The sequence below is a fragment of the Cavia porcellus genome, unplaced genomic scaffold (genome assembly GCF_034190915.1).
Source record: "Cavia porcellus strain 051 isolate PalLab524CR breed Dunkin Hartley unplaced genomic scaffold, mCavPor4.1 scaffold_18, whole genome shotgun sequence".
Classification (NCBI taxonomy): Eukaryota; Metazoa; Chordata; class Mammalia; order Rodentia; family Caviidae; genus Cavia; species Cavia porcellus.
In genome coordinates, this window is record NW_026947501.1 from 14060031 (window position 1) to 14078308 (window position 18278).

Below are 18278 nucleotides of genomic sequence, written 5' to 3' on the forward strand. Positions count from 1 at the left end.
TCTGACACAAGTTAAAGGAGATGTTCATTTTGGCTCATAATTTCAGTGGGTTGATTCCAAATTCAACTCGCCCCAAAACAGAACAGCATGGAGGAATGGTCTGGCAGAGGAGAGTGCTTACATTGAGATGGGGGAATGAAACTTCCAACCTACTAGATGTCCCAGTGTGAGTTCCTGCCTCCAAAATCAAAGAATGAATTTTGTTAACAATGGAAGTTAAGAGCAGAATATACTTACTGAGAGAAAGAAAGCTTCTACCTAAGAGAGGAGTCCCAAGTAGGTGGTCCAGGACTCTGTCTTTCTTAGGGTTTATTACAGAGTAAAACTGCAAGGTGAGATGGACCCAAGGTGGAGAAAAATGGGAACTCGCGAAGTAGGCATAAGGCATGACAGAACTATGGTTAACCAATAAGATTAACTGCTCAGGTAAAATTGATTAAGTCAGGAGCAAATGGGGAAGTGAGTCAGGTAGCAAATAGCAAGTAGGCATGCTTAACAGCAGTGATTCTTCGTGTAGGAGGTTGGGATGATGACTCCTGACTTCTTCAGGGTGACACAGAACTATTTAGATGAGTGAGTAGAGCCAGCCTAAGAGAGAAACACCGTGTACTGTAATAGGCAAGACTGTAGGGAGGGGTATGGCTGCCTGTGTCCTTTAGAGCCTGTATCTCACCACAACCTCCCTTGGGTGCTGGACATAACAGCTACAGAAATTAATAGTTGCCATTCTAGGTTTTAGTTTTGTCTCTGGTATTTTCAACTTCTTCAGGTTTCCACTATACCTAACGCTTCACTGGACATGGCAGGATCTGGTGATCTGATGGCCACTAGATTGCTTTGGCAGCTCACAGGCACATGGTAGATCATGTTACATTTCCCCATCACGTATCCTGTCCCCATCTTCACACCATCTGTCTTAAAGAAAAAAGCACGCTGGTCTATTTCTACTTTTTCTCTGGTATTCCAGTTTTTACACTAACAAAGCCCTTCAGCATATAGTCGCCTCAACAGATAGGGAGAAGTCTGATCTTGACTGATGGGGCTGCCTTTCCTGGATCCTCTGGAGAAGACCTAGCTCTTTTTGTCACTTTTCTGCTGTCAGTCACTTTCTCCTCCCAGCAGTGAGTTCCTCAGTCACAATCCGTTGTGTTCTAGAGATTCTAGCCCATGTGTTAGCTCACTGTCTTCTGTCTCCGCACCTTCTTATTGCAAAGGGAGGGACACTGTCCTATTTCCCTTATGCTGGCTGAATGACGACTGACTGTCACCCCTGAAGATGACCAGAGTCTTACTGAGAACTCATCTCCATTTCCCTTTCATGCTATGTCAAGGCAGCAAACATTTATGGGAAAAATTCACTTGCAAGATAGCTCCCCATTGAAAACACCACCCCAAATGTAATAGACCATGAATTGCTTTTGTTGTTAAGATTATAGGAATTTTTTTAAAAAAATCCTATAATTTCAACTCTTGGAGATATTTGGGGAACTCCCACTTCCTGTAGAAACTATAGGCTCTCCTGGAGCTCTTTTAATTGTTGGTTTGTTATTTTTTACATTCATTTTCTTGCTTTGGTATACATGTGGCAGTATTTGCTATGTATGCATCAAATGTTGATGAGTGGTGTGTTAATTATGACTAGACTCAACTCCTAATAATGGGAGAAAAAGTGGCAGTGGCTTAGGGGGAAAGATACACACTTATTTCTTATAAGAAACCCTGAAGAAATGAGGTCCAGGGATAGTATGACAGTTCTGCTCTCCAATAAGATTGATAATACAGACTACAAGATAGAAAAAGGGCAAACAAGAGAGAAAAAGAGAACTTTCTCTCTCACCCCTCACACCCTAGGTAGTAGGCTCTGAAATATAATTTTAATTTTGTGAAGTCCTGTGGAAGATTACATTAATATAGAAAGGTGGTATGACAGAAATTGGGGTGCTACTGGCATCCCTTTCACAAACCATTTATCTTTCATAAACACAACTAATGTAGGTCAATTCAACCCCTTATTTCTTCAAAGAACACTTGGAAAAATAATGCAGAGCAATCAAACCTTCCTGGAGTTAGTTATATGAAATACATAGCAAGTCACTATTTTATTTGATCTTCGACAGTCTAACAGTACTAAACTGAATCAAAAGGGAAATATGAACCCAAATGCCACTGCCAGCTGTTTAGTGTATCCCCACCATGAGCTGCAGTTTACCAGAGTGATGTTCTATAGCTTCACCAGTAAATATATTAAAGTCTCTTGTTATTATATACTTCTGGCTATAAACAGATGTATAATTCTTCAGTAGTTTTATATCATGATCATGATAATTGGGGTCTTACTGATGGTATCTGTGATTATTTGACAAATGATAACAACATTCCTTCCTCCCCTCTGGTTTCATTTTAGATAACCCAGAGAAAGATCACCTGCGGCGTCCTTGATCATGCAGCAGTCCTAGGATAATCAGAACCGTGGACAGCACCATGCAGCTCCGGCTCCTCCCCATGGTAACCCCACACTCTCACCAAGGCTTTGCTGTCTTCCAAGTGTGCTCCTCACGACTTAGCACAGATTGAAATGAGAGTTGGAAAGGGAGAACTCTTAAAAAACAAAACAAAACAAAACAAAACAAAACAAAACAACCCTGTCAAGGTGGCCTACATAACTGCTCACTTCCCATAGCTTCTGTCACTACCCACCTTGCCAACCACAGGAACTTCTCCCCTTAACCAGCTTTCATTACATAATTTCCTTCTCTGCCTCTGTCACCAGCCATGGAAAAATGTTCCATGCAAGATAGTTTCTCATATTTTTTTCAGGCTAAATTTCTTCAACATTTGGCTTCTTATTAGTTTAAACTTTGTTTCCAATTCATGTGAATGTATGAGGCATAATTCAAATTACTTTGAATTGATATGCTGCCAGGATTAATTAGGAGGAGGAATGCCTCCACTCCTGAGTCACTGGGTCCTGTTTGTTCTTCAGTTCAAACACAGCTTTTTCTAATGGTTATGATTCCTGCTTTTCACACTTATTTTTTTATATATTGACACTGTAGCGCATGTCTATATCTTGTGGAAAATTTATTTAAATCCAAGAAAAATTGTGTAATGAGCTTGTTGCATGGAAAATCAGTGGAAGATGTAGACATGGATTTCTTGTTTCTTGACCCCCAAACTCACCAGTACACTGATCTATTGTAGCACATCTCTTCGAGACATGAAAATTTATCCCGTACTACGTAGCTGAAAAACTATCCCGTATCTATCCCTCTGAAAAATATCTACCTCTGAGGAAGACTTCTTTGACACAACAAAGCTTTCACCCTGTTATTCTTGTTTTTCTATTTTGTTCATCTTTTCTGTAAAGAAAGCTCTTGAGCTATATTTCCTATTGTGAACAAGCAACCTATTATACCTATTTGGGCTTCACATCTGGTTACTGATGAACCATGTACTAAATACATCCATAGAAACTCTTATTAAAAAGTGTCCTGAGCCTGAGCTGGTTTTAGAGCCTAACTCTTTTGTTAGATACTTGTCTTGGCTAATGATGAAACTGTAACAATATATGACTATATGCATACCTCCACTATAAAATTCATCTCTTAGAGATTTGTAAATTTTCCAACTTGGAAAATTCCCAAATGGAGGACTGACAGGATTCCAGGATAGCCACGTTTTCAAAAATAGAATTCAAGAGCATTTAAAATATAGCACAGTCATTTCCTCCTTTTTAAATTGGATGCAATGTCTTGGGTGTGGTATGTTTTTCTGATTTGATCATTTTTGATGTTTTTCTTCTCTCTCACCAAGGGCCATATCTAATTTTGTCCATCCTCACTTCACAAGAACGCCATGTTGTTATGCAGCACGTTTACCTCACACTGGGGAGATATTAGTTGATAAGATCCACCTTGTTCAAATTTATTGCTTTAGCATATTTTATGCTAAAAATATTTTTCTGCCATCTGCTAAGATTAGCATTCTAGTGGTATAATAAATTTACTCACCCTGTTTCTGTGATGTAGTTTGGAACCAACTTTGTACTTTATTCAGCCTAATTGAAAATAGGATAAGATAAATGATGCACTTTGAATTTCTCTCAGACATACCATTGTTCATTACTTCAACAGAGGATGAACACGTCTGATTGTAATTGTAGTGGCTCAGTAAAATAAAGTTCTCATGGCAAAAAGAAAAATTCAGGTTTACCTATTTTCATCATACTGTGAAGTCTTATAAAATATTTAATATTGTTGTACCCTTAAAAATATACTATTCATTTATATAAAAAAACTGGTGGGCATCTTTTTAAAGCATTTATGAAAAGAAATATATTTCAGTGAAAATGTAGGGCTTGATATTCATTTACAACTGAGACTCAAACCGAAAGCCAGATTTAGAATTTGATATATTTTTGGCTTATTGGGAAATTTTGATTTTCTTCTCTTATGTAGTGTTCTACTTGGGTTTGAGTTATTTTAACTATGTTGAAGAGGAAAGAAGGCTAAGATATTTATTGCGGGTTAGATTGCTATAGATCCATATTCTTGGATACTTTCATTCAACTTTAGTCCTGGGAGTGACCATGAGACTTAATTGGCTAAGAAGATACCACTAATGTTGCACGAACATAGACTGAAGTGTATACAGATGAGGATTTTGAATGAAGTTGCCATGCTAAAGAACTCTGGAAAACCTATTTGAGACAGGTGGCACTGCTTGCAGATAGGATCAACTGCTAGACAAGTGAATGCCATCTTATCACCTGACCCTTCTCAAGCCACCAGGGGCTATTGCTGTCTGGGTGATCCTTGGCAAGATAGAGGAAGAAGTCTCTAGCTGAGCTCAGGCTAACTTGTGTATCTACACATTGAAGAACAAATACAACTATTCTTTCCTACTTATGTGTTGAGATTTTTGAATCTTTAAACAGTAATAAAATACTCAAATTATTTTATTTCAGTCCACAAGTTTGTGATATGGTTTGTTTTGCAACAATCAATAACTTATACAATATATAAAGCCCTTTTAAATGCTACCAAACACAGAACTTTGTGATTCAATAAGAATAATAGTGAAGCTAAAGCCTAGAAGACAAAGTCTCAGTTTGAACTGAGTAGAGACTAAAAAACATACTGGAAGATCAGGATAAGAAAAAAATGTGAACAAAATATGTGATTTATTACTATTCCAAAGCATTCTGTGCCTCAGTTTCCTTTTCTGTGAAATGGGAATGAGGGTATCTATTGAACTAGAATATCCACATGTTGGCACAGTGAAGTATGCAGGTAACCTAAGTTCTTATCATCCTATTTGCATAAAATATTAACATATAATTGGGTAAAATCAAGACAAATCTTTGTAGCCATATTGTAATGTGTAAGTCAAGGCAAGTTAAAGTTGGTGATTAGACTTCACTTCTATGCTAGTTCATGAGTGATGGGTGTGTCGTGTCCCGGATTCAGTGACATGTCTACAGATTGGCCACGGGAAAGTACTCCATAAGAAGGTTTGTTTTAAAAGAAGTGAATAATGTGGCTAGGAACCCATCTTTAGAAGAAATGGATTAGTCTTTATATTTCCATTTTGAGATCTCTCTCTAATCTCACACATCACAAAAGAAAAATAACATACTTTAGAAGAGAAACTTCTGTCCACGACTATGTCCACACTCAACCATCTCCCTAAAGTAGAACAATCAAGCTACAATATGTTATATAAAGCTGTTGAAAGTAAATCAGATCTCAGTAATGAAACTTTCTCCTCTTTCTACTGACGGTCCGAGGGCAAGGGGATGGCACTGGTGAGTCCTGGAGGCTGGGTCTCCAGATGTGGGTGTATTCAGTGTGAGAGGGAGACTTTTCCCGCATTTCAACAGAAATACATTTTGTTTCCAGAAGTTGTAATTTATATATTACGATCTGAATTTGATCATGTTTAGGGGTAGAAAAATGTGATGCTTCTCTGTCCACAGTCTTAAGGCTCTCCTAGTTACAGTACCTGACTGGCTCCTCCTCCTTCTTGCCTTCTTTTGTCCTTTCTTACTGTTTTATGAGTGTTCATGACAGAAGAAAAGGAAGGGATATGTGCTCAGCATGGCATCATCTGTACTGTTTCTGACATTCTCAGTCACAAACTGTCTGAGTTTCTCAAGTGAAAGCAACTTGTGTAGCCTTTCTATCCCTCCTGCTCGTGAGTCCTTCAGTCTGGAAGACCTCTGTAGGAGTGAGACAGTAGACCACACGCTCCTGTTTGTATCACCAGCACCGTGAGGTGGTTAGGAGGCTGACCTTGGGGTCCAAAAACATCTAATTTCCAATCTACACATACTATTTTCTAGAAGTTTGACATTGGGCAGGCTAATTAGTTTCTTTGAGGCTCATTCTCTCATCTGTTAAATAGGATTAATTCCTACCTTAATGGTGGTTGAAATGATTAAAGAGCTCATACATGCAACATGAGTGATATATAAATAGTACTCAAAAAAGGAGATATTGTATACCAATTCACGTAACAGAACATTCTGGATTAAATCATGAAATGTTATGAAGTCAGCCATTCTGCCTATCTTGTCCTGCCCACTTATGGACAACTGACTCAGCATACATAGCCGACTAGGGGCAGGGTTAGAGGCCATGATCATCCCTCAACACAGACTTTACTGATACTCAAGGTCCAATATGTGGTCACAGAAGCTGTCTTAGTTGCTTCCTTGATGCTAAGACTAAATATGCAACACTCACAATTTAAAGGAGGAAAGGTTTACTGTACTTAATAGTTTGTAAACGTTTCAGTTTTTTATCAGCTTGTTCCAAAGCAGGATGGCAGGGCAAGGGAGAATCAGTTCATGGCAGAGCAGGGAAAAAGCAGGAAGTAACAGCGTCACAGCTGCTCTCCCTTTGGATTCCAGTCAAGCTACAAGACTATTGTTTGGTGCCACCCATACCCAGGGTGGGCCTTCCCACTATCTACTCCCAGATCTGTACTAAATCAAGACAGTTTAGTTATAACACACCCTGAAGTTGTAGTCACACACCCTACACTAGCCACCTCTGAAAAGCCTCACCTGTGAGTGCAGGGGGCTTTGGCAGGACATCTAAAATTAAGCCATAAAAGAAGCAATCACTCTACCATCTGATCTCACCCATCAATAAGCTTTACCTAGAATTTTAGCTTATGGCCAACTTAAAATTAAAAGCAGCCAAAGCAATATTTGGAATCCTCATGACCTACTATAGTCAGAAAAGATACTAGAGCTGATTAATTCAACCTGTGCATTTTTCAAATTTATGCTGTCCAATCTGGCAACCACTAGCCACATGTGACTACTTTAGTGCTTGAAATACAGATAATCTGTATTGAAAGGTGCCATAAGTTTAAAATATAACCTTACTTCGAGAGTCTTAGAATGCAAAATAAATGTAAAATATGATATTAATAATTTTGTATTGCTTCCATAGTGAAATGATATGATTTTGGATTTATTATTTGGATTAATTAATTTATTAGATTAAATGAGATAATAAAAGTAAGTTTGATTTTAAGAATATTTTAAAAATGTATTCCCTGGAAAATTTCTATATGGATTTAAATGTGTGGCTCATATTCTACTTTACTGAGTCACATTACTTCAAACAAAGCAAATTAGGCAACTCTCATTGGGAGGTACCTATCATCCTTCTCTCCTCCTGCTGATGGACCTATTTCTTTCTTTGTCTCTGTCTCTGTCTCCGTCTCCGTCTCTGTCTCTCTCTCTCTCTCTCTCTCTCTCTCTCTCTCTCTCTAGCTATCTCTCTGTCTTTATTGTAGAATTGGATTCCTGATGATATCTGGATCCCTGTAACTGAGGTGTCTTTGGAAAACTCTTCTGGCACCTCCTCTGCAAACAACTGTGCTGCTGTGTCTGCTTTTTTCTTTTTCATTGCATTGGCTTGGAAATTGTGCTCTTATCCATTTCTTGCGTCAGCTACAGAAATTGGTATTGTATCTAAAACAATTGCTGTTATTAACAGGTTAAGCTGCTGGGATGTTAAAATAAAAGCTGTCCAGCTTTAGTGCATTTTGTTGTAATCATCTCCCAGATGCCTTGTCGGAAATCAATTCAAGTTCAAAACTGGCTGGAATGGGGAGGTCAAGGCTTTGGCAGACTAAATATTTTATCTTCTGCTCATGTCTGGAGCTTTTAAAGATGTGGATGGAGGGTTCTTTTTCATACCCCATCTGGACAAAGATGATTGGCTTTACCATTTTGCCCAGGTTAGGACAAGGTTAAAATCAATTATAATCAATTATTAAGAGTCTTCTGTGGCCACATTGCTTAAAAGAGGATTTTGAAAGTTTCTCAGCTCTGAAACATGCATGTCTTAGTTGCTATTGGAGATGTTACTATTTTAGAATGTCAAATATAGGTGTTATCAGCATCAGGGAGGAATGCATGGAATTTCTACCCCCTTTTCCTTGATACCACTGTTTCAATGAGAAAACCCTAAAAAGGATGAGATTAACATCATTGCTATACTAAACTGAAAAACCTTTTTACATGTCACAGAACTAGAGAGATTTATTTTCAGGGGAGAGCTGCTTTTTGCTTTGTTTTTTTGGTCCCCAGGATTGAACTCATGACCTCGTGTTTGCTAGGTAGATGCTGTAACACTGAGTTATATTTATGACCAGCCCCACTAGAGCTATTTATAATTTGTTCACATTTTCAAATTATTTCCTAGAAATTTACTGAGATGATTTCTGCAGTTCTTAGGTGACTGTAGTATAAATGCTCAATCCAAGGTAGGTTGAAATAATCAAAGGATTCTAATTCCTCAGTAATTTTGAGATGAGTTAGTTCCAGTGGTACATTGTTCAGTAGAAAGTTGAGACTTGGAGAATTTAAATGACTTCCCTAAATTCTTTGAGCTCTCTAAAGGGAGACATGTATCACCCAGTTCCTAACAACATGTGTGGCCCTCAAACATGCAAATGAATCTTGTCCTTTTCCAGTTTTTTCATACACTGATACTTTTTTTTCACAATGAGTTGAGAAGAAAATCTATTCATACAAATGAATATCATTCTAAACATCGAACCAAGACATGGATTCAGTACACAAAGCATAATTTTAAAGTGTTCTCAAATGGTCACTTAGCTTTATCCTTTATCTCATGTTTCATGAATGACAGTCCCTTGTCTCTTCAGTTTTTATCCAGACGCTGTAGCTGAGAGTTCAAAATGCTACCAGAAAAACATTCCGTGGCGTTAATTCCCTGTGAAGGAGAAGAACACTAGCAAATATAACTAGAATTTCTCCATAGATATGTCCAGCAACACTTATTCAGTGTAAAGTATGGACGACATAGTTGGTCTAGGAGGCATGTGTCATCAGCAAACACTGTACTGCTATTTCATAGTAAACCTTGCATTCCTGTACTGTATAAAAGACAAAAGCTCCGTATCCCTAATTTGGGGACCAAGAAGTCATTGAATTTGAGGGGGCATAGTTTCTGAATTTAACACTTGCTCTTTTCTTCCTTAGCAAAATGAAACCCTTAATGCTGGCTGTTTACTGCTTTCCAATTCAGATTGGAAATAAAATTGAAATGTGATAAATTTAAAGCATTTTGTGAAACCAAAATTACAAGGTCGCAGGTATAATGATTATGTGGAAATCAATAGAGGGCAAAAGGTAGTGGTAACAGCCCAGCTTGAACCCAGATGGACTTGGTTTTGTGTCTGATTCCACCGTGGTTGGTTTGGCCACAGACGTGTTCCTGACCTTGTTGAGCTGCAGTTTCTGATGCAGAAAGAGGGAGCAATAATTACTGCTACTTGTAAAGTTGTCTGATGGTTAGTGAGACGATATCTGTAAAACACTCACCACTAATCACAAAGCATGATATCTGAACTATAATAATAACAAAAAATAATAATTTATAATGGTAGCAGCAAAGCAGCCGCCATAGAAGTTATATGGATATTCCTAATTCTAATTCTATTTTCTTTTGAACCTAAATTTATATGTATATGATAGAATTGCTTCAAATCTGATCCAGATAATTTCTAGATGAAATTTCCACCTTGGTTTCTTTCCCATCAACACTATTTATCTGACTGAACCCATCATACTTTTCTCTGTGTAGAAACACCACATTGTTTGTTTGGTTTATTGTTTCAATTCCAAAAATTCTTTTTCACTTCCCATGTAGGGAAAACCTGATTCTGATATTTCAAGGGCTAGTTCGTTGGTAGAACTGTCACTCTTTCTATATTCCGTCTTAGTTTGTAGCACATTGCATTAAAACAAGATTCCAAACCTTTTGAAATTAAATGGGCAGTGTAATGTTATGGTTAAATGTACATGTACACATACTTACATAGATATATCTATATATGTATAAGAGGAAGTTTTGTCACTTACAGGAATCTTAGGCAAATAAAACGCTCACAATCCTTGGTATCTGGTAGATGCTACTGTAGTGGCTAGCACTATTTTAATTTTGTGTATTTGTGAAATTCATAAAGTATGGTACGAATTTCAGTGCAGTTAATAAATGTTTCAATTGGGCTGGTGGTTTAGCTCAGCGGCATAAGTGCCTGCCTTGCAAGCGAGTGGCCATGAGTTCGATCCCCGGTACCGCCACAAAAAAAGTGAATAAATAAATAAACATTTCAATTATATTCATCCACATACTGATTGATAATGGAATATGGGCGGACACCATACTCTACCCGGTGGGAAGGCAAAGATAGTGAGGAAGAGACACACCTTCACAGAATGATGGTAGGGCAGGGGGTAGATACTGTGTGGGGAGAAAGATGGACACAAGGGATGGCATTAGGCTGCATGATAGCTTCCTTGCTCACTGACTGTCAGCAGGCATGGCAGTTGCTTTGGTTCTCTTGGTAGATTTCAGCACAGAAGATGAGACTGAAATCTATGGATTCCATATACACATGCCTCCCTTTGAAGTCGTGGAGACCTTTTCCTGTTGTTTATGTGGCTCCTCCATTCAAACATCTCAGGCACTCAAAATTGGCTCAGAAACCTAGGATATAACTTCCTAGATGAGAAGAGCAAATGGAAATGTACTCTACCCTCTGAGTGTTGGCATAGTAACAGGTAAAGAGGTTTGAGAAAACTGCCCTCAGTTTCCTAAGGTATTCTGTGAGGTCCAGCCCTGTGTTTCCCCTTAGCTCACTATAGTTTCTTTTAAATTGGTTTTGCATCTGATAAGATGCACACTGAGCACTTTCAGTGTGTCATCTGTTGCTAAGTACAAGCTACCCCTCACCAGCAGGCCTGCCATCCTTAACGTGCAGCACCAGCCTTTCCCCCTTCTATTTGGATCTACTGGCTCAGTACCAGACACAGAAGCATATGAAGAGTAAAGGAGAATAAATAACCCTGTTTAGTTTTCTTGGAGCAGAAAGTGTTTTGGAGGAGAGAGTAACCCAGAGGTGCCCCATCTCCTTTACCTTTGTGAAAGAAACACCTTATGCTTTAAATAATGATGCATGTGGCATGTACCATATTCTAAGAGTAAATGCAGGGATGAGAGCTACTATTTATTCTGCACAGTGAAAATAGAAATCTGGAAACAGCATCTGCTTCTCAGTTCAATGTATTTTTTCTAATTATTTAAATGTACAGAGGCATCACGCCAGGTTTCAATCAACAACAAAGGTTTTCTGCTATCTAAACAAAACCTTATTCCTGAAACACTGGTCATAACACTTGAAATGGCTCAACAGGGTTTTAAATACAATTAGTTGTAAAGCCTGGGTCATACAACAGGACAGTTTTTGCATTTTTAAAATCAACTTTGAAAGTGTAGATAAACATTGTTGGAACTATATTTTCTGATACCTATAAATAGCAGGTCATTTAACCTTGGTTCATAAATCAGATTACCTTTCGAAAAATAAACCTTGGAAAAATGACTTCTATTTCTTGTTTTTGCAAAGAAGAATGAAACACTTTGGTACATTGGATGATTTGATTTTGTGGATTACTTAATAGGAGCATAACTCCTAATGCGTGTTTTTGGAATGCAATGTCTCAAATGCCAACTGATGTAATTATGACCCCCTCGATTCCATGGCTCATTGAATAGAAGTCTAAAATAGAGGAAACTATTTTTTCATGACTCTGGGCTACTTTCAGTTACACACAGGTAAATAGAGATACACCATTTAGGAGAGGAAGGAATGAGGCATTTTGAGGAAAAGGGCCCAGTGTCACCAGCTGGATATGGGAGACCCACCTTTGTGGAAGACTTGTGGCTTCCCATGACTTTGTTCTGTATGGATGATCCCACAGCAAAAGGAAGACAGAAGCAAGGGAGAGCTTGAATGGAGGAAAGTGCTGGCCCTGAACAGCTTAGCGTGGCGTTTGAAGGCCACGTTAGAAAACGAAGCTGTACGTAATTCTGTTAACTTCTCTCCATGAACACAATGCTTCTGGTGTCCTATTTCTCCCTCTATTCTTAGAGGCTGAGCTGCACAACTCTGACCTCAGACTGACAAGATAAGTAGGTATCTCGTTTCTTAATTATTCTCTTTACCAACTTCTGGCTGATTAAGGCTAGAAGCTGAAAGGATGTTGATTTGGGGAAAATTGTATTTTATATTGTTTTCCTGATCATTTTCAGGATGTTCTGTAGGTGGAAATTTAAAAGATTCAGAAAAGAACGAGCCCCTCCCAGCCTCATGCCTATTTTTGTCTTGTTTTATTAACTCGCTGACCTACTACACTTATGACCCCCTCTGATATATGATGATTGAATTTAGGGCAAGAGTTTGCATTTTTAAATTTTTTATGCTTTATAACCTGTCTAATTTTCAAAAGGATTTGAAGCGGCAAAAGTAAATGGCATTGGGAGTTATGTGGATATTTTTATTCTGCATTTGGCCCATATTCTTTTAGGCTGCATATATTTCCATAACTCTGAAAAAGGAGCATTTTGAATGACCCTTTGTTTAGGATAGAATTCACAAAATTGCATAGAAAGTGGAAAAATAGTTCCTTAGTATTTACAAAATTATTGGAGGAGTATCTCAATGAGAATGAATTAAGTATTTCTGTGTAGTTTCAGTAATGGTTCTACTAATTATATTGTTTTGACTAATTATATTGTTTTGGCCTTAAGAAAAATATGTTTCCTGTTTTGGAGGGGGAGGAGATAGAGAAGATTAAAAATATCTCCTAGATTGCTGTGTAGTTTGGGGCAAATCATTGACCACTCTGAGCTCTAGATTCTGTGTTAAATTAGAATGATAAATCAGCAACGTCATTATTATGGGGTCCTTGTGGGGCTCAAATGAAACAATGTCCATGTAAAGCTTAGTAAACAGTGAGTCAGTGGGTAGTATGCAGTCAGTATGGATAAATGTTTTATTTACTTTAATCTCAGCTTCATACAGCGCGAGAGACCAGACCCTAGCTCTTCCGGAGGCTCTAGGAAAAGTGCCTCATTGTACTTGGGGTTTATTTATTGAATGCATTTGAATGAGCGATCATTCTAAGAGCAGAGAGTCATTCAATTTGATTTCACAATGGGGTGATGGGTGAGGTTGGAAACTGCATTCTCAAATGCATTATCCAGAACACTGGAAACAAAACCACTTTTAAAAAGTGACTCATCTTTAATGTCTCATAGCAGTTTTGAAATACTTCATTCATTCATTTTTATAGTAAACTCTTAATTGAGAATGTCATAAACTGCTTTGCAGAGAGAGGCAATCATGACCTAGAAAATTAAGTGGAGTAATTTGCAAATACACTGTTGTCTAACTGGAGGTTTTAGCCTATGCAGGTTTGCCTGTAGATTATCATAGCCACACAAGCTCCCCTTTCTCCCATCCTCTTGGCTGTATGAGTTCTGGTACCCAATACATATTGAAAATGAAAACCAATTTCTTGTGCTTTTTCCTGGTCCATATTAGAAAGGTTTATGAGCCTTGCGTTCTCAAAAAGAAACGCTGTCACTGTCAGCCTTTCAGAGGCTTCATCTTCCCATCACATCTGTCTACTGTCTGTGCACCTTCTTACCTGGTGGGCAGTACTAGTGTGTAATGAGTGAACTAACAGTGGGCTTTTCCAAGGCTTCTCCACAAAACCAAACTTGGTCTGCATCCACAGTGAATTTTTTCTTTACAACTTACATTTTCCATAATTTAGAACTCAAAATTATGTTATTTTTCTCTTCTTTTGAAAATGTCTTGTTCCTTCCCCTCTCCTTGATGACCTTCCAAGATATCTGAAGAACATTCACTTCTATAGTGAGTGACTGTGCTGAAACTCTGGTTTGACCACTGATTTATCGTTCCTTTACAGAGTGGTGACATAGGCCAAGGAGCTTATAAACATTCAAGCTGTGAACTCTCTCTTTACTGTAGAAGACTCACCATGTTGGTTTACTAACAAATTTGACTTATGATCAGTCCTCCCAGAATAGAACTCATCTCTAATTCAGATACTTTCATGTCACCCAAAGAAAAGTGAACCCTTAGTGAGGCCAGACCCTTTTATTAACATTAATGTTTGTCAGCATCTACGATAGGAATTTTGCTATCTGACATTCTCTCCCTGACTGACAGCTCATGACTGTGGATTGCATCTCCACTCATACAAGGAGTATTGAAAAGGCTGAGCCAAACTCTATTAACAAAACAGTCCCCTAAAGGGCTATAATACTGCGCAGTGGTAATATCATCCCTATGCATTTTATCATGTACATGAAATCTGGGCTAATTCTCATTTTCTCCTACAGTACATTTTAGACCATTGTGTTTCTGTGTCCCTGCCTAGTCCATTAAGCACAGTTTAACAGCGCCTCCAGAACAGGATTGCTATTGACACTTTCATTAGACCCATAATTCAAATGTTTGTCTGCTTTCCAAATGGATGTCTCTGAGTCCAGAACCACAATCTGGCCACCAACCATATGTTGGCTTTTAGAACTGTCATAAATTCATCATCACATTCAAGTTCTTGAAGGGTCAAAATCTGCTTTCTTGGTGAACTGTCTCCATCCAACAAACAGTCAACGTGCTCTCCAAGAGTAATCCGCCAAATTTTCCCCATCACTCTCTGAAAACTCTTCCAGGCAGTTCTCAGTGTAATGCGACTATGGCACCAATAATCATTGTCTATATTTAAAGATTCTATGCTTCATTCATTCGTTCATTCAATTATTTTCTCTACTTAAAACAAATATATGAAATATTGTGGCTGGTGCTATAGTGATTTAAAAATCAATAATTCGGCCTTTGACTTGGAAAATGTTATAGACAAATAGATGTGTATACAAATCACTATACAATTAAATGGAATGTGAGACTTTCATTATTAGGTTGCCAGCAATAGAAATTATATAGATTTCTGTGCTCTAATTGTCATTATCAATTGATCAAATGGAAATACTTTCAACTGGCCTATGTAGAGTGATATATAGACATATGTCAAATATATTAAATATATCATAGAACATAAACTCAATACCATATAAAGTGAAGACCCCAGAAAGAATTCTGATGAGCAAGAAAAAAATATAATACATTGGAGATAGCAGTTGCTCTTGTAACCATAAAAAATAGTCATTGTATTCTTAGTAGTATTTGGGTTTTCTTTCTAATGAGATTCAAGAAGATCAATGCAAATACCTGGGTGAATTTACCGTAAATTTTTGAGGAATGCTTACTAGACCAAAAAAAAAAAAAAAAAAAAATGAGTTTAGCTTTGCAGAAGTAAATATTTGAGGCCTTAGTGAAAAGGCAGTAAATATTAGCCAACCATATAAGTATCAGTGTACAAGTGATGTTTTTTATATTTTACAGAAGGTTTTAGTTATTTAATTGAACATACAGTTGTAGAGTATGCATTTCAATGCACACTTAATTAGGTTTTATATAAAAGGCTGCTGATTGGATGCTTTGCCTTTGCTGTCTGGCCAGTCAGACTATAGAGAAAAAATTGTTTTTGGATAGTTTCACTCTTGATATTTATGTATTTAAGAAGGGAAAAAAATGAAAAAGACAAGGGCTAGGGATATAGCTCACTGGCATAATGCTGCCTGGCAAGCATGAGATTGTGAGTTCAATTTCTGGTACAAAAGAAAGAAAAAAGGAAAGAAAGAAAGAAAGAAAGAAAGAAAGAAAGAAAGAAAGAAAGAAAGAAAGAAAGAAAGAAAGAAAGAGAGAGAGAGAAAGAAAGAAAAAGAAAGAAAGAAAGAAAAAGAAAAAAAGAAAAGAAAGAAGAAAGTAAAAGACAAAACTATAGTACTGTACTTTTTTAGGTCTTTTGTTGATCTTGAACTTGTCTGAACTACCTTTTGTGGTGTCTTAATTTACTTTCTTATTGCTGGGACAAAATAACTGACATCCCTAAGTTAAAGGAGGAAAGGTGCGGTTTGTGGAGGTTTTAGCCGATCGTTGGCTGGCTCCACAGTAGGGCTGGATGGCAGGAAGGTGTAACAGAGGACAATTGCTCATGGCAGGCAGAAGGCAGTGGGCTTCCTTCCTTCCCTTTTCATTCCATCCAGGGCACAGGCCTATTGGTTGGTGCCATCCACACCCAGAACTGTGCTAACAAATCAGCGGCCTAATTCAGTCTGACCACAGACATTTGAACAAGTATTACACATCCAAGAGCCTTCCAAAAGCCTCACTTGTGGGCACATGAGACTTTGGGGAGACATCCAGATATAAGTCACGACATGTGATTTCTTCCGGCCACATTTGTAGCTGGATTCCGGAATCAGAAACGTCTGCCGCCTTAATGGACTCAGATTAAGCCAAGGAAGCTAAGGCTGGATTCTACCGCTGATGGGGTACTTTGGCTTCATTTTTCAGTAATACTAAGATGCTGTTGGAAAATGACTTGAGCATTCTTCCCAGCGCGTTTCATTCTATTGCCTATGCCTTCATAAACATGTCCAAATGCGTGATGGAGGTCAACGACAGCACAGGGCTTAGAAATTGTTGCTTGGAAATCACACTCACTTAAATACCTGAATCTGTCCATCACTGTGCCATAGCTTATCCCAGACCTGTGCAGAAGAGTGATTTGCAATCTCCTTGCTTTTCATTTCAAGTAGCATCACTCACTTTAAGCCAGATATTCAGGCCTCTTCAGAAGCCTCCAGGGTGAAGGACAAGAAAGAAGAAGCTTATCAAATCTTCCACAACTGGCTGGCTCCCTCTCCTCCTGCATCTAGCGCAGTGCAGCTTTCTTTGGTATTTCATTTTAAAATCATGCATTCTTCCTTCCAGGTGACACATAGTGGGGTTTTGCTATATACTTCCATGATCCAGACAGCTGTTTTGCGAGTCTATACATTGAATTGATCACTATCCAGCTGGAAAGCCAGGTCAGAATGTCTGGGGATAAAGACTGGGACAGTGTTTGCTTGGCCAGGCCTTCCCCTCTCCCATCTTCTGTAACTCAGGTTACATAACTGTATTCTGCTTTTTTTTTTTTCCTTTTCTTTTTCACTCCAGAGTCTTAAAATTTTGGACTTCTTCCAGGAGCTGAAAACTGATTACACACATGAAACAGATTTCACTACTGGACTTGAACTCCACATTAAAAACAACAAGCTTCTCAATATGATTGAAAAAAATCCTCACTAAACAGTCGCTGTAAAGTGAATGGCAGAATATCAAGCAAGTAATAATAAATTTTGAAGGAAAACATCTTTGCTTTATGCAAGATTCATAGAAAACTTTTTTTTCTGGCCAAAGGTAGAGTTCTTTTTTGGGCAAAGTTCAGGGGAAAGAGAATGTTTTTAATTGATAAAATAAATGTTTCGAATGACATTCTTTAATCTACCTGCTATTAATTATAATGCTAGATTCTTTTTAGAAACATCATTTTGGAGGAATAGGCTTGCTTAGCATAGAAAATATCTTCCATAAAACACCCATGAGGATATGTGCCAATTTTTGCCCTTTAGAAATTTTGTCGTGCCATCTTGAAAACTAGTCCTCAGGATAACAAGGAACTAAGTAAGAGACAAAGGCGGTAAAGCTCTTAACTTTATAGCTGTGGATAAAAAAGGGTGAGACACACAAAGAGAGAGAGACAGAGACAGACAGAGACAGAGAGACAGAGACAGACAGAGACAGAGAGACAGAGACAGACAGAGACAGAGAGACAGAGACAGACAGAGACAGAGGCAGACAGAGATCCAAGAATATACACCAAATGCCTGGGTAGATACCTGTCATTTTAGTTTTTACCAATGAGAAAAGGGAGGGGAGAAGGGGAGAGAGAAAGAGAGAAA

At 38.1% G+C, this 18278-nt stretch overlaps 1 long non-coding RNA gene across 5 annotated transcripts in view; it reads left to right on the forward strand.

Moving 5' to 3' along the window:
• LOC101787473 (uncharacterized) overlaps window positions 1-18278 on the forward strand; it is a 523418-nt gene that overhangs the window by 362820 nt on the left and 142320 nt on the right. For all 5 annotated transcript variants that reach the window (XR_010040560.1, XR_010040558.1, XR_010040559.1 and 2 more), the window contains exon 3: window positions 2405-2505. This is a non-coding gene — a long non-coding RNA (uncharacterized LOC101787473). The remainder of the gene's footprint in view (window positions 1-2404; window positions 2506-18278) is intronic.